The following is an 18,584-nucleotide window of genomic DNA, read 5'->3' as shown; positions in this document are numbered from 1 at the left end:
ATACTTACTTTCTTAAAAAAAGTACAAAATAACATAATTATATAACATAGCCATGATATTATAATATGTTGTATCAGTATTATAGAGAGAAACATAATATATAAAATTTTGCTGGAAAAAGTTACAACCGAAAGAAAACATTTTCATTAGCTGATCTATTTAATTGATGTTGACAAATTGCAGGAATTCGCGACCACCGTGAAACTTTTACGAACCAAACAGGAAACAAATTGATCCGTTTGTCCATGGAACTTAACAAACGTTACAACTACATTATAATAGGTAATTATCATTGGCGCTGTAATTGAAACATCCCTTATTCTTCTTCTTAGCATATCGGTGACAAACACTAGAGAAAAATATCGTCAATAGTAACAGTAACAAAATTGTAACTTGGATTTTGTTTAAACTATTTCGTAATAACAAACAAAACGACATTGACTAATTGCATCGCCGCTTCAATCTAACATTGTAAGGAAACAAAACCTTTCCATTTGTCGTGTAAACCGTGTGGCGTACAAAAATACTGCTACCAGTGTACGACGTAATTAACTGTGTAACAAATAAGATAGATGAGCTGTCAACGGTAGCTAATGCGTGGTCAGCGATGATGAATGCCTAATCTACGGGGTATGGTTTAGCAAACAGCTTTTAGTCGTTTCTGTGCGCCTAGTACTTTTGTTCGCGAGATTTAAGTGGGCTCGTAGGGTATAACTTAAAATGTGTTGAATAAAATGTAATGATCTAAGTACCTATAAATTCTTTATTGCACATAAAAAATATTGTACAAAGGCCTACCTTTGGTTATATTCATACCTAAACTTGGTTATATTCAATATCTTACTTTTAATAAAATTATTCTATCTTCTCTATTTAGATAAATAAAGTAAAAGTGAAAAAGTTTATGCAAAATGTAATGATTAGTCCGACCATAAGTTTATCTAACTCAGTTGAATATAATTTTATTTGAATTTAACTAACAAAGTACATAATAAGTATTAGCTTTTGAGCACTCAGTTACAGTAAAACAATCAAATATAAAATAGTTCTAATTCTAAACAATAAATAAAAATGTTAACAAATAGTACAATCATGTATTTACGTAAAACCCGAGCTAATGAACAAGTTGTCGTGCAAACGGTACTAGCGCGGTGGCGGCGCGTCTGATATCATTTTTCACATTGAAAGCGGTTGCACCATGTGTGGGTTGCGGACGGCTTTTTGATTCCCGGAAATCATAATTTAAATGTTTCACAAACGTTGATGACAATAATTATATATTATTTCGTTATGTATGAAGTTTTGCAATTGAATGTTGCATTAAAGTTTGGTTGGTTATTAAACAAATTTAAACTAAATCAACATGCTACCCTACCTTATACTCCTCCATACTGTATATATGTGCATATTTTTATTAGAGCTACTATCGACTATATTGCGCAGATAAATCCAAGTATTATGATCTAAAATGATTTAAGACAAAATATTAAAGACACCCTTTAACACTATGTTTGTTAGATTACTTGAATAATTATAAGTAGCAATTATCCTATCCAATATCCTTTCGGAATATAGACTAAACCTTTCATAAAACCCTGATGATAACACAATACACAATCAATACCCATAGAAGTATAATCAAACTATTAAAACAAACAAAGCGAGTATGTAAAGCTTAATGTCTTTTAGAATAGTCGAAACGTAATTATCTACACAACAAATACCAACACGATGAATTAACTACCGACCAAATCAATAGTGCGCTGGTATTACTACAGAACCAGTAATTTGTATGCATAAAACAGGAGATATTATTATGTAGATACAAGCCGGAGTTAACGATGTCTGCACAGACTATGTCTACTGCAGTGCTATTTTAAGCCCGATCTACACGTTGGATGGAATTGGCCAACGTGAGTCTGAAGAAATTGTTACCGTCCACATGTTGGACGTATCCAAGAAAGGTTAACGTTAGCGCCAGATTAGGTAAATTGATGTATGTAAGACAGGCGTTTATTTTAGTGAGTTTAGTATATATCGCCTTTCTTTATGAAAAAAGTACACGACTTCCAAGTAAAACTATGATTAGCTAAGGCAAGTGACTTAAGTGATGTACCGTTTACAGGCTGGCATTACACTTGCGCATGTTTAGCCTCGGCCAACGAGTCAAAAGTCCGTGTCTACAGGTTGGGAATTTGCCATGACTCTTCATGGCTTAGCCAACGTGTAAAGCAGGCTTTAGGTTATGCAGTGCTAATATCACGAAGGCTTACTACGGCTACCAATAATTGTAAATACAGGTGAGGTTCTAAGTCAGCCTAACCCACTTACGTTTCTACCCGCCTATGCCTCTCAATTTACGGAAACAGCAGTTTCAAAATTGCATTACGTGGAACGCCGAAATTTGGATTCTGTTTTACAAATTTCATATATAAGTATGTACCTTCGTATGTAATGGTAGATTCAATAAAATTTCAGCGTAACTTGACCTTTACAGGTGTGAAATAGATAGTCTTAAATATTAATTGATCTTCTTTCCTGCCGCCGCACCACCGCTTAAACTGAAAAAGTTTGACGAATTCATGAATGCGACATGGAAATAGCCTGAAACACTGAAATTCAGAGAATGACCGAGCAGCAACACTATGTTTTCTCATTATTTTGATACCAATCAAAAAGTTTATTAAAAAAAACTTTGTATAATTTAACGAAAACTATTGGGTTTCAGGTAGTGAATATTGCCATTTTTTTCCAGAGAATTTCCACACAAGAACCTTTTAGAAGGAAGAGAAGCTTGCGGCAGAACCTAGTACTGCATAAATAGGAATTTTGGCGTTCGTATTGTTTTCCCATCGTCTGTTCCGCTAAGAATCAGATAGGAATTCTTTTCGCTTGGTCGTCGCGTCGTGTGGCGTTTATTTGAATTTCTGCCGAAGCTCTCCGCACGCCCGGCTTCACCAGCTTAGAGAGAATGGAAACTTATCGATCTGTTTCACTCTCTGTGCGCCTAGTACACGGATTTGTTTACTTAAGTATATTAAACTATAGGCAAAATCATTTTTTTTGTATGAATGGTATGTATATGGTAATTACAGTCACGTACCTATATGGGATTGCGTGGAATTGTATTAAGAATGCATAATAATCTGCATTACTTAATGCAAGAGCATTTCCATATGTATACGTGATTCTCTAAACAATCTTCTCTCTCATGGAGTCATGACCTAGCATCCAATAAAAAATACCACTCATTATACTGTATTTGTCTATCAAGATTTTGGAGTTTATGCCAATGTCAATATGGCGGACCTGCGATTTTTCAGGTGCATCCAAGACCCAATAAAAAAAACATTTTTTTTCATAAATTTTCAAAAGTCATGAACAAAAGTTTTTCAGAAACCCCAGAGTCAGACCCTTTCGGCCTTTCCCTTTTTGCAACACCCTGTACAGAGCTTGGCCAGAGCTTTGGCACTAGTCAGCTAGAGTGCCTACAGACCGCTGCCCAGCCTGGTGGTCTCACCCAGCTGGTACCGGATATTCCGAGAAATACCAAAATGCCTGCAGTATGAAGGCCGTGAAAAAGTTCCCCTGTATCTGAAAGCGGTAGGTGCTCGAAATAGCTGACGTTATGAAAGCTTTATCGTTTAAAACTTTAAACTGTCGCAAGAAAAATTAAAAAGCACCTAGGTGTGTCTAACCTGTATCACAACGATATTCGCTCCTTTAAATCCTTATGATACATTATTCAATAAACTTGTATCCCTAAGTGATATTAGTTGAAACAATAACAACAACTATAAAATTAACACTGCATGAATTGGTCAGTTACAAACCGAAACTAATTAACAATTAACCAACTATGATGAAACTTAAATGGCAAACAAACGTGATTTATACAACACCCGTGTTAATAGTAAACTAATGAAGATATATTTTGCTGTATAACTCTACATGTTTTGCACGCGAGCTTTGCTTTGTTCCCGTGGTATTATAAGCCAAAGAGGGTGATTCAGGTCGTCAATCCAAAAAAACTTTAGGCAACTAGTAAAAAAGATAATCTAAAAAAGTAACGTAGCTTAAAAGCGTTGCCGAATTTTCAAAAGTCGTAGAACAAAAGTTGTACAGAATGATCCTCTGAGACACCAAATTTCCTAAAGGTACAAACTTTAAAACGTAATTTTGGTTTAGTTGTAGTTTATAAAAATAGTCTCAATGATAACTTTATAATACATATTATACTATACAGGACACCGAATGTATAAACGTTTTTACCGAATGTAAATCAAACATGTTCTACAATATAAGTACGTTGATCCTATTCTCTGTAAAGCCGTTGTGTTTCATGGGTACCCTCGCATTTGCCCAGCCATTAGTATCATTAGGCCTAGTCTCTTCTGCGTTGTATGTAGCCGTAAGAATAATAATAACATACGGTTATTGTCCTCCACGATAAAACAGCCCACTCTAATCTTTGAGTGCCTTTGTTGTGCTACAGTTTTTGGTACCATAATTACAACACCTGCTGCCGCTACATGGGTTCATTATCGATGTAAATAAATGAAACTATATCGCGATTCGCCATAAATGCGGCGCTGTTATTGAGGGAATGTACATAAAAATAATTTATCGACGTCGATAACAAACCGGCTATCCACAATATTATTTAAAAGTCGATACCATAAATAAAATTGACTTTTTTGAAAAATTCCTCCACTTAGTAAATATATTACTTTCAACTGTATAAACTAATTGGTTTTCTAAGGTAAACAAAAGAGATTCGATGTAAAATTCGAAAGAAAATAAACATTTTCGTTCAACGGACTAAATTTTATTACTTAGGCTCCCGCAGAGAGAAAAAACTTAATAACTAAGGCTTTTCTTGCGAAAGGACTGGAGAAAAAGTTTCACAGGCAGTAAGGCTAACAAATAGGGAAATTCCACGGTTTGTAAACGCTTGGTTTATTTGTATATCACTAGAGCGGGGTATCGCCTGACGAGATGTAAATATTGTCCAATGGCAGCCGACCTTTGCTCTTATTGGTGTATAGTATCGAGCCTCGATCATTGACCTGTTTTACTATACATTTCTGCTTAAGGTACTTTTAAAAAACCACAGCAATAAACTCCAGATTGATAGTTGTACTTGTCTTTTTGCTAGATCATTCAGAATGAAATTCATTGTAGGCTGCATCATTCATCGACATTCATCAATAAGTTTTTAGGGAATTTCTAACCTAGTAGAATAACAAAACCGAGAGTTTATTGATAGATCATAATGTTTTTTTTGGTTAAAGCCTACGAAAATATTTGACTTCTGAAGGTGCATTATCTTTTCCTCTATTATCGTATAACAAGATGCATGGAATATGAAAACAAAATGTACGACCAATTCAGGTCAATGTGCCTATTTCAGAACACTCCATAGTTACATACTTCAAAGATTCTGGGATGATATCTATTTGGTGTCTGCAAATATTAGCTGTCTGTTACTATACGGTATACGACGTAGAGCGCACAGGACTCACTTGTCGACGGATGAAATTGAAGGAAAGGGAATATTCGTATGCTTACATATTATAATGTACCTCTACCTACGGGTGGCATTTTATTAGTCTTTGACCCCAAGTTACGGTAGTTTATCCAAAACACTATTAATGATTGGTAATTTTCTGAAGTTACAAGTTTAAGAAGTGTGTTGTGTATTATAATTATGAAATAGTACCTGTGTGCATTTTTATGTGTGTTAAAGTAAATTAATAAAATTTAAAAATTGTATTGTATTGTATTGTACTGTTAAAACGTGGTTAAAATGGGCCTATTATATTGCACGAGTGTAAGTATAATTAGAGAGAATGTTACTAGTGTAGTTTATTTTAGATTTTTCCAGATACAGATACAGAGGCTGGGGACATAATATAGAGCAAACAGGAGTCTTTATATCGTTGCGGCTAAAACGAATGTTGGAAAAATATATCAGCCAACTGTATTAAAACTGTCGTATCAATATGATTGATGTAGCTTGTGATGACCGCTTTCTCATTATTAGATATATTGTAGATGTTCACATTTGGGAAAAAAATAATGTATATTTTAATTCAATTATAATAATAGATACTCTATTATTATAATTTATTGTACAAAAGTTACATATTGTATGTTTACAATAAATGTTGTTGTTGTGTATTTGTGTTTGCGAAACAAAAAACTTTCTAAAATTACAAGCAGCAGCAAACAAAAGCTAACTCCACGTAATTTTCTTTCAAACACAACGGCGGCGTAGCGTAACCGGTATTTAAACCGGCGAAAAAGCGCGGCCGGAAATTCGAAAACCCAAAAAACCGTTGCAACGGTCACACGCAAAAAGGTATTCCGGGAATTTTGACACACATGTGCGGCCCGAATCAATGGCTATGTATTAAAAAGCAGATGGTAGTCGCGATCTGTCACGCAATATCTGGATGATGGATGTGCTCGGAGTTGCCAGCTGCCGCCCGCCGCGGCTGCCAATCGAAAATGCTTTTTCGAATACCGAATAACCAATGAGGCGCCGCGCTCATCTGTTCTTCCGATGATTGGACAAATTAATTAGAAGCGAGATGTGCCCTAATTGGACACTAATATAAATCTGCGGCGCGTCAATGAGCCGATACGGCACGGACTCACTAGTTTATGTTTGTCTAATTGGCTCCGGTTTTGGTGTTTATTGCTGTCGTTACTACCCTTTGAGCTCGGTTTGACTGTGAAATGTAATTACTCTATAGTCACACGGTGGTTAACACGCGTAGCTATATTGTTTATTAGAACCTTTCCGGGAAAACGGCTCAATAGCGCTTCAATCTCATTGAAAAGCGTCAAGAAAAACATCAGATTGTTCTGTGAAAAAGTGGCGTGCCAGCGGAATAGTGAAGAATAAATGGGAGGATACAATGCGAGGCAACACAATTGCAGTGAAAAGACGCGCGGCCACGTGTCCCAGTTGCGAGCAGGTGGCACAATGAGCCGCGGTGATTGCGCCGCACAACACTATCTGGGAACTCTACATCTACCCACAATAGACGAAGTTTTTTTCCAGATAAAAATATGAACATGTTGCCAGGTTTGTTTCTGATAAAAGTCTAATATTCAACGCTGTTCCTGTAAATATATATCCGCGAAAAATAAATGAAAAGGATTTGTTTTTGTGTCATTCGTTGGAATACGATATGGACATTAAATAACCTTTTGGCGACACAGTGAAAACCAAAATAGTAGCGTACTAAACACAGCACCAATTTGGGCATCTCATTTGGGCGCATACAGACTAGTCTCTAAAGTTTGGGCCCCGGAGATTCACGGGAACGGACGAGTTCCCAACTTCGTAGTTAGTGTTTTCCATCGCGTCGGCCCAACCGCTATGACGTGGGACCACCAAGTCGGGTCCGTTGGGTTTCTCATGTCACTACAATCTACCATGTGCTGTCAAATTGATTCTCAAACTTGGTATTGCAGAATATCATGCTTTGAGGATTATGTTCAAATATTTTTTAGCAAAGATGTAATTATAATTTTTATAATTCAAATTACGGTAAAAATATGAATCATATTTCGTTTAATTTACTTCGTCTTCTCAAAGAGTTTTGTAAGCTCATTTTTGATACTTAATAAATTAACTTCGTGCAAAGTAATTCACATGAAATACACAAAATTAAGAAGTTTACAGAGTTAGTTCCCCGAATTAAGTTAAACTTTCAGTGCGTAATGTTTCGGTTGAAAATAAACTGAATGGGGCTTTAATTTTAGCTCTTAATTAAGTGTACTGAGCTTCTTTTAATTATTTTGCGTTGACATTCTATGCCCTGGGCAGTCTGACGCTTATCTGACTCGCCAATCCTTTCAGCACGATGGCAAACGTTTACCTCTAGTAATTGCCGCCGACAAGCTAAGATGAGATAATATTTCTTCTTCTTACGAAACGTAAACCTATGACCTTATTTATACCTACATTCCTTACCAAGTACAAATTCAAACTTATACAGGTTGTTGCAAAAAGGGCTTTACACGAAGCCGAAAGGGGCTGACTCAGGGGGTCAATCTGAACAACATTTGTTGTATGAGTTTTGGAAATTCAACGTTTCTATAAAAAAGAAATATTTTCTACCCTGTATGACTACTAAGGTGTTTCGTAGTAACTGTATACAGCATTATCACCCCAGGCGATGGCAACTCGTTGCAATTTGAGACGCTCCCACTGAACTTTATCTAAGGCCGCTGATTGCGCGAGCAAAGACTATTGGTAAAGAGCCACCCTAACTTAGAAATCGAGAATAGGGATGGGAAGGATGTTCTGTTTTAGACATCAGAAAAAGGAGGAGGTTCTCAATTCGTCTATAGTAGGTATGTATTTTTTTAATATTTATATTTTTATGTGAATGAATAAAATTATTTATTGCACATATATGTAGAAATAGAATAGGAAGAACACCGAAATAAATATGGTGCAATTGGTGGCTTTTTCGCTAAGACAAATTTCTTCCAGAGTACTTCTAGGTATCTTGAATGAGAGAAATTATAAAATTTGGTAATTGCCGTGATTATTCCTATATAAAAAAATATCAAAGCTACTCACCTTTCTCTTATTTTTATCTCCAAAATATAAATTCATCCAGTCCAGTAGGTCGACATGCGGAATATTATAATATTAGGGTTAGTTATAAACTTCAACTTCGATTTCGGTTGCGAATACCGGTACCGAACTACATGCATCCCGTCCCTAGCTGAGCAGTGTAAGTAAAAGTTCCCGACTTGCTCGGAATAATAACATACATGAAGTTAGGGTCACTTCGTATTGGCTCGAGTTTCGTTTACACTTAGATTGTGGTGGGTTATTTTATTATTCACGGTACGTGGAACTTACACGTATGAATACTTGGGTCAGGTTATGAAATTATTCGGATTTGGGACTCAATGTTTATCGTGCAATGTAAGGAGGTGTGTTTTCATCTGTCAAATGCATACATTTTCCGTCATTTGATTCATAAAATTGTGGTCACTAACACTGACGCTGCATTGTAAAAAATAATTATCAGATTTTTTTGTTTCTGAAAATATTTTTTTATCATGTTAAGGTTTACTACTCGCAGATCGAAGCTTTCAACGGAAACTCGTGGAAAAGTCAGATAAACTTTAGCTGGTAGTAAATTCATTGAACACCTGACGTAAGGTCGTCATCCTCTAACCCTTAATCTTTTTAGACATGAGCCTAGAAAATGTCCTTAGGTGCTGACTCAAAATTCTAATACAGGGTTTATGAGCTCGTTTATTTTACAAAGCCATAAAGTCAAGCTCTCCTCATCTTACATAGCCAATTGTCTTTTTATGTATTCGAACTTTACTCGATCCTTACAATGTCACATTGGAAACCTTGCTAAAAATTAACTACTACCCTCGATCATTTAAGCATTATTCCGTACGAGCTGTTCCCGCGACCTTCGCTTCGCCTTAAAAAGTTTTCCCGTGTGAATTTCGGGATAAAAAGTAGCCTATGTTCTTTCTCAGAGTCTAGATCATAATATGTATATCAAATTTCATTCAAATCCGTTCAGTAGTTTAGGCGTGAAAGAGTAACAGACAGACAGACACAGTTGGGTAAGTAATACGAGGTATAAAAACGAATGGTATAACATTCACAAGGTATACGCCCATATGATATAAATTTATTAAGTATAACGATCACTGTGCATAACAAACGAAAGGCATAATTACTAAATACATAATTTCGTAAAGAATAACGTTCAAAAAGTATAATTTCAATTGATATAACGATTAAAATGCATAACGTTTATAATATATAACGTTTATAACATATATTCTACAACGGATCTAATTATCATAATGTATAATGCACAAAAAGTATAAAAGATTGTCGTATCGTATTTTCATTATTATTGACGCTATGTGGGGAGACGCTCCGCTCCGCTTCGCTGCGCTCCGCTTTGGTTTCGATGAACATGTGCACCTAACACGCTCCTCCTCGCTTTGCTCGTCGTCGCACCTATCTTTAGGTTTTGGTACTAGGGGTTTTGACATTATTATTATTATTGACGCTATGTGGGGAGACGCTCCGCTCCGCTTCGCTGCGCTCCGCTTTGGTTTCGACGAACATGTGCACCTAACACGCTCCTCCTCGCTTTGCTCGTCGTCGCACCTATCTTTAGGTTTTGGTGCTAAGGGGTTTTGACATTATTATTATTATTGACGCTATGTGGGGAGACGCTCCGCTCCGCTTCGCTGCGCTCCGCTTTGGTTTTGACGAACATGTGCACCTAACACGCTCCTCCTCGCTTTGCTCGTCGTCGTACCTATCTTTAGGTTTTGGTGCTAAGGGGTTTGACGGTGTGTGTAATTAAACACAGATTATGTTATTGTATGTTAGTATGTTTTATGAACTTTATACTAAATGATAGTATATATTTTAAACGATATACGTAATGTATGTTATACGAATTGATATTAGTCCTCGTAAGTATTATATATTTTGATATTATATAAAATGTACGTTATACCAATTGAATCTTATACCGTATGAAAATATAGATTTTGTTGTTATACGTAACGTTCATTATATGTTGTGAACGTTATTAATGTGAAATTATACATTTCGTTTTTATACGTCGCAATACGCACCCGACACAGTTACTTTCGCATTTATAATATATGTTAGGATTACCTATTACTTAAGTATTATTCTGCCAGTTGGTTTAACTCTCTCAATAACTTTTACACAATTTTAACGCATTTTAAGCAAATCAATTACGTTTAATTTCTGTTACTATTGCATAATTATTTTTTTGTATCGCAACCCACACCATAACTTTCCAAACCATTACGTCTAGTACGGGTTTGATAGTTTGACGAAAACCATAAAAGTTTATGTTTTCTCGCATACAAAGTAGCGCCTCTAGCGGAAACTATCATGAAACTTTTGACAAATAATGTATGCACATGACAGAGGAAAACCTAAACTTTTTTCGTTTTCCTAATTTGCAAAACCCGTACCCGTAGGCCCTGTAAAACTAAACTCGGGAAAAATTCCAAAAGGCCATGCTAAACTAGTATTTTACCTTTTCGCGATCACAACACAAGGCAGCAGAACAGTTAGTTGACTGCAAAAGGTATCCCTAACACGCTTTGTTGCCCGGAGAGTATACTCCGGACATTCAATCGAAGTATTGTCAAAAAAAAAAAGATTTTTTTTCCAAAAAAAAATCACTTCATACGTAAGTTATGGTTACCTCTAAATATCGAGTAAAAAAAACAATAAAACATTTCATATATGTATAAATAATTTTATTTAATAAAAAAATATATTAAAATTCTGTCAAGTCTTGATATGCGCGTCTTGCGCTCTGTGCTGGGCCTTCAGTACATAATTGTGGTTATAAATTGATCGCGATCATGTCATTCACACATTTACACCATGTATTACTTGTAATCCCATGGCAGCGTTTCGATATAGGTAATATCTCAATCGTATAGTAGGAGTAACCCCCGCGCCGCACGACTCTCGTTCATGCTAGACTGCCGAACAAAAGAGCATCCTTCATTGTTTAACGAATTTCGACCTTGCACACAGAATGCCTGTCTTTCTTCTTTATAATGGCACAGCGTATGCATATTCATAATAATATCTCTTAAATATTTACGTATATTTCGTATTTTCCACACTTAAGGAATAACATGGGTGTTATAATTAATCACAAAAAGAGGTAACTCAGAGGGTATTTTTTACAACTTTTGATCCTACGATTTTTTTAAATCTTTAGAAGAACTTGTAATACTGACCATTATTATTATTAGATTTAGCTTATAGGTACTTATATAATAACAAAATCATTATTTGAATTATTCCTTTAGAATTTTTTAATTTTTTAAAGTGTAGGTACACTTGACGAGGGGTCAATTGATCATAAATATCCTTCCACCCTAAGGTTGTCTTGAGAAATTCGCTTTAAGCGAAAGACCGTCATTTTTGTACATATGTGTTAGTATTTAAGTTATGTAAGTTTATTTTACGTGTGTGTAAAAATAAAGAATATTCTATCTATCTATCTATTATTAAAAAGTCACGAGACGGATAGTTTTTATAGAGAAACCGCGTATTTTCGTGTGTTTTCACGAGTCGTACAACCACACTATACTGTTTTTTTTTTCTTCTTGATACAGGAAAAGGATTACCTATTAGATAAAGTTGTTGAAACTAAGACGAAGCACTAAAGTTCCGTGCACTTTGTTGAAACGCTATCAATTTGCTATTAAATATTTAACTTATAGACAGCTTCAAGCTAAGCAAAGCAACTATTTACTAACTATGGAAAGTCATGAAAGTACTAATAGTTTGCAAAAATAATTATCAACTTAAGATAAACATGGAATTGGAAACTAGAATCATTTGTTCTCAGCTTTTATAAAAAAAAAGTGTGAAAATTATTATTTTATTTAATGTTATAATTTCATAGCACGCGAGTGTATTTAAAACTTAAAAAATATATATTTATTAGGTAGGTATTTATTAAAATATTTAATCCTTTATTGTACAAATAAAAATTAAAAATTAAAAACTAAGAGGCTTAATGAACATCTGGAAGCATCGCCAAACCCGAATTATGCCTGTGACCGATGTGGCAAGCAGTGTAAGGCCCGTATAGGCCTGTTCAGCCAAATGAGAAAATGTGGCTCTCAAAACCCACAGCCGCTGTAACAATCATCTGTCAAGATGCAGTGGCCAAAGATGAAGATGATATTGTACAAATATAAAGATAAGAATACAAAGGATGGACTTAATGCTACAAGCATTTTCTATCAGTCAACCCACGGGAATCCTCCTTAAAGAGTTACTACAAGATATTTTTCCCTGAGTTATAAGTAATCCGCTGTAAAAATAAAAACAAAGAAATGCTAATTCAGCAAAAGCTGACAGGCTCTAATGGAAACTTTGCGGATTATCTCACGATTTAGTTTTACTTTAAAGAAACGTTAAAATTACTTTCAATTTAGGACAGTCAAAATCAAAACTAAATATACAGGGTGTTGCAAAAAGTGGTAAAGTAAACTAAAAGGGAATGGATCAGGGAGGAGTTTCGGAAATTTGTGAAAAAACCTAGTTAAATATAATGTTGAATTATGTACCACATGTTGAACATAAAAAATAACTCACATGACTCACCAAGTTTTCTATAAAGACTTCAAAAGCAAAAATAACTACATAATTTTAGGTTTGTTTTAATTCATCCAAATCTTGAATAAAAAATGATTGTCTCTAAAAGTCAACGCCTTCAGGAATCAGAAAGAAGTGTGAGGTCGTCAGTAATCACTGCAGCGTCTCATCATCATCATCATCATCATCACGACCCATCACGTCCCCACTGCTGAGGCACGGGTCTCCTTCCAATGAAGGAAGGGTTTTAGGCCTAGTCCACCACGCTGGCCTAGTGCGGGTTGGTGGACCCCAACACAAGCAAGCTTGTGCTGAGAGAGTTGTCGAGTAAGTGGGCAACCCGACTGTCAGATGTTTTCAAACCGCCCGAAGGCCTCTGACTAGGCTTAACGACTGCTGCCGAAGCAGCAAACGCACCACGTCCAGAAAAGCACCACTTGAAATTGGTCAACCATCCAATGGCTGACCATGCCAGTTGTTGCTTAACCTCAGTAATCAGTTACGATCACTGAGGCCTGCTCGACTACGGACGCTTCTGCGTCTTCTTCGCTTGCAGCGTCTCATTGTTATAAAATAATATACCAATAATATTAATACAAAATGATTGTTTCCTCTAAACATTATTATTACAAACATAATCCATTTACACGGAAGTTAATCAAGCGTAGATTTCCGTAAACTAATCCTTGTGATGTTGCCACGGCTCCCGATGCTACGACCTAAGTGCTACGCGCCGCTGGCTACGCGCTACGGGCGACGTAGCAACTTGCTACGACATTTGAACTTAGAAGTACTTACATAATAATATTATATTCAAAATATACGTACATATACCCAGTCCGAGAACACACACTTAGCAACGGAATCAAGTGCCAATATCAATTATTAGAATAGAATAGAATAGAATAGATTTCTTTATTTTCACACAAAAACATGGACAATAATTACAAAAAATTTAATCTAACACATATGTACAAATCAGGCGCGGATCCAGATCTCAAAATAGGTGATGTGCAAGTGAAAAAATGGTTGGTTTGGCATCGCCTTGAGGTACTGACTGATAGCCGGCTTTTTGTATCTTGTAGTGATGATGTTATGGAAGTGCAATTTTTCTAAATACTTAATTAAAAACTGTAATATTTTCAGTTTTTGAAAATGTTGACAGACAAAACAACTAGACTATGGGGCCTGTTTCACAATGTCTGGTTAATGGCTACCTGTGGGATAAAAGACACACTGTCACTGTCAAAAAAATAATAAAAGAGAGTAACAGAATTTTATTTTATCTCACAGTTAATTACTAACCAGACATTGTGAAACAGGGCCTAAATTGCATTCAAATGAGGCTGATTTTATCTCGATAGGAAATTTAGTTTTAAGATACCTACAACTATTTAAAAGAAAGCTTTTTTTAACTGACTTTGAAAAAAGGAGGAGGTTCTCAAATCATCTGTATGTATGTTCACCAATTACTCCGCCATTAATGGACCGATTTTTGAAAATTCTTTTATGTTGTATTGGGTTGAGTTCAGTGGCGGTCCCATTTTTTTCAGAATTTTATTTCACCCCCAAGGGTGAGTAAAGGGTTAAAAACAGTGTGTGAAATTACATTTTCGGCACCTATTAACCTATTCAAATGAAATTTAGAAAGTAAATAAAGTTCTTATAGCATAAAAATATTATGGTGACCTTGAGCTGATCTGATGATGGAAACAGGCAGTTAAGGGAACTCCTCAACGGTATATAGCAACTACCTCGTGTTTAGGCTTGAATGATTCGTATTGACTAGTAGGACTTATTGGTATCATTTTCATCTTACTTTTAATTGCCAATTATTGAAAATAAACTAAAAATAATAAAATAAAATAATAATTAAAAAAAAATAAAAAACCGACTTCAAAAACCACTATAAGAAAGTCATAATTTAAGGTTTACACGAATTCTATGTGACAGTACAAATATACCTAAGCAGGAACTATTCTTTTTTGAAATTGGTGCCATATTTCTTCAGATTACTTTGTCACCGCATCAACATCAAAAAAGAATAGTTCCTGCTTAGATATATTTTTACTGTCACATAGAATTAGTGTAAACATAGAACAACGCGGACATGGATGTTTGTAAATCTTTTAAGATAAATTTAAAAATATATATATTAATTATGTATTCGGACATTTTATTCAACAAACCCATTCCTTAGGAGTCAACATTTGGAAAATCTGAAAAAACTAAAATTGTCTGTCCGTTTTGCCAAAAAAAGGCTTTTGGAACGACAGAAAATTTTATGGTTTTTTAAATCTCTAACAAGTATCCGAAGAGCGTTCAAGTGATAAAATAACTGAATTCTAAAATCCTATGGTTTGATATGGCAAGTCATTTAGGTGATGGGCATGCCCACCTTGCCCATATGGGTGGATCCGCGCCTGGTACAAATGGCGGCCTTATCGCTTAAAGCGATTATTCTTTGTGGTTTCTGTCTATATAAATGTAGCGCTTTCGGACTCTATAATATTAAACATCTAGCTAGAGAGCAGTGTAACAGAAGGTTTTGATAGTAAAAGCTTTTTTGAAGTAACAAATAGGAAATTGTAAAAAAAATCTACGCTAGTCCAGCAGCAGTCCAGCTGTAGTATTTTTGACAAAGAAACGAACTCAAACTCAACTCCTTAAAATGTATCGAGTCAAACAAAATACTTACTTCACAAAGCGCGCGAAGAAAAACAAACTTACTGCACAACACAGTCATAAGTTCATGTCAAAAGTTCATTCGCACCCAAACTGTTCGCACAGTCCGAAAACATCTCACTTGTCATAGTTCGTTACCGTTCAGAAATCCACGTGGCGGGAAAAGCGCGGGAGAATTACGAGTTTCGCGGGAAAAGTTGCGCGTTTCCAGACGACCATCCCTCCTTGCTTGGACCGGCACACTGACATCCGCGCCGTATCGCCGCCGGTGCCTCTTCACCCTTCTTCCTTCAAATTTATATACACACAGACTTGAAAGGACACACACGGGCAGAACCGGCGTTCTTTACCGCTGTGTGCATCCTTCCTATGTGTGGCCGCAACGCATCTCCGCTCGCCTGCACAATGGCACACCTGAATTGCAACGCTATAAATTATAACCACACGATATAAGGCACAAATTCCCTTGGCGGTACAGAAACATAGGTTCATTCAGATTTGGCCGGCGACTAATTGTGCGCATGTCCATTGTAAGGTGGAGTTAAGGGAAATAGTGCTGTCTCTGTCGCTCTTGAAGTTTGTTTCGAGGATATAAAAGCGTATAAGTTTTATTACTAACAATAATGGTCGCCGTTTTGTAATTACGCGGTATGAGAATGTAATAAAACAACAATAATATGAAGAACAAAGCGACGACACACTTTTGTATACGGAGGAATGTATCTTAAGTTTCACTTGTATTTTTTGTTTCAGGAAAAAGGTTTTCGCTTGCAAACTTGAACGAGTTTTGTGGAGATGGGACATTTTCTAGAAAGTTTATATTAAACTCTAGGATGTCTTTATGGAATTTTGAATGATGATGCAAATAATAGCCCTGATAAACAATACTTACGTTAGTACTGTTTATCGAAATAAATTATTAGATTATTACTTAAAGCTGAGGGTTACGCTTATAATAATTACTGACCACCGATCTCAAGGACAATGCAGATATTGAGCGCGAGCGGAGGGCACTGTCAGTAAGAGCGAATATGATAGCCCGCAGGTTTGCACGATGTACTCAACAAGTTAAAGTTACGCTCTTCAGGGCTTACTGCACATCCCTCTACAGCTGCAGCCTGTGGGCAGACTACACGAAGCGAAGCTACAGTGACCTCCGAGTCGTGTACAATAATGCTTTCAGGACAATGTTGGGACTGCCTCGATTCTGCAGCGCATCTGGGATGTTTGCCGCGGCGCGCACGGACTGCTTCCACACCACCATGCGCAAGCGCGCCGCGTCCCTGGTGCGCAGGGTCCGGGCCAGCTCCAATATTGTCCTGAAAATGATTGGCGACAGAGTGGACTGTCCATTTCTCCGGCACTGCTGTGACAGACATGTCGCTGTAACGATGCCGCTAAGGAAGTTTTGATTATTTTATTTTATTATTATTATAATGCATGTAATTAAATTAAATTTATAATCTGACATTATTATTATTCTTATATATATTTTTAAATATTGTATTTAATCCTTAATTTATGTATTAATTTGATTTATGATAAATTGTACCTACTTATGTTAATTCTTGTGCTCGTTGTTATTTGTATTGTTTTTTGTTTATTGAATTTTATGACATGTACTGAATATGGATCAAGTTATCTGAAATAAATGAATTTAATTTTTTTAAAAAAATAATATATGTAGGTCACGTATGCATTACCCATTTCTTAAAAACCGTATCACCATTTTTCACAATGTAATGTTTCTAAAATATACAATCACCAGATTTTACGTCTGATTTGTGTAAAGGCTGACCTGACACTTTACCCACACTTTGTTCAGAGTTCAGAGGCTTATTTTAGTTAAATATTTTATAATTTCCTTGTATAATGTAAGTACGTTTAATTATTCTAAGCAAACATAATACAACACCCCTTAACCTATACTCAACTTAGTGAAGTAACCACAACTCGTAGAGCACTATTGAATAAACAACAAGCTAACATTATGTACAGGACGATATAAAATGAAGGAAAATAATGTCTTAGATAAAATTTCATTGATTTTATATTTTTACTAGCTTTATTCGCTACGCTCTTAAGGGTTTGCCACTGGAATTAAAAGAAAAAAAAAAATATTTAAAAAAATCGATTTATTTAAAAAACCGCATCTAAATCGGTTATTACGTACAGCCGTATTTTAATTTTATTTTAAAAGAACCATACTTATTCTTTCTGCTATCTGCTTATGCTGCACGGCAATCATTCTGCTCATTATCCGTGAAAAGAACCATACCAATTATAAACAAACACCATGTATAACGCAACTAACTAACACGATACAAACAGTAGATAAGTGAAGCACTCTTTCAGAGGCAGATACGTTTTTGTGAAGCCATGAATAACAATTTCGCGAGGAGCCGGTGGCGTAAATACTTGGTCATGAAAGTTTGTTGCCAAGTACCGAACTCCAGAACAATACCGACACACTGATAAAGAGAAATGTCAAGATTTTGGAGGAGGCACCGCGCGCAATCAGTTGTAATCGTCTCTTGGAGGAGGTTTTCGGAGGGTGTCAACTTAGAAGGCACTGTGGTATACAGTAGCGGGACTGGGGCGAAATTACGAGTATAAGGGCCTGTTTCACTGTGTCTGGATAATGGCTACCTGTGGGATAAAATACATGCTGTCACCGTCTAAGTACATCTAAATGCCTTTATTGAAA

General features: G+C 35.9%; 1 protein-coding gene across 1 annotated transcript in view; it reads right to left on the bottom strand.

Annotated features, from left to right (window-relative positions):
- LOC105392304 (lachesin) overlaps window positions 1-16,217 on the bottom strand; it is a 73,093-nt gene extending 56,876 nt beyond the window's left edge. Inside the window, exon 1 of the mRNA XM_048621683.1 lies at window positions 15,891-16,217. The gene's annotated coding sequence lies outside the window, so the exon portion shown is untranslated. The remainder of the gene's footprint in view (window positions 1-15,890) is intronic.
- Window positions 16,218-18,584: the final 2,367 nt, after the last annotated feature.

The sequence above is a fragment of the Plutella xylostella genome, chromosome 6 (genome assembly GCF_932276165.1).
Source record: "Plutella xylostella chromosome 6, ilPluXylo3.1, whole genome shotgun sequence".
In the NCBI taxonomy this organism is placed as follows: domain Eukaryota; kingdom Metazoa; phylum Arthropoda; class Insecta; order Lepidoptera; family Plutellidae; genus Plutella; species Plutella xylostella.
Note: the sequence above shows the minus strand (reverse complement) of the source record. Positions and strands in the feature narration are given on the sequence as shown.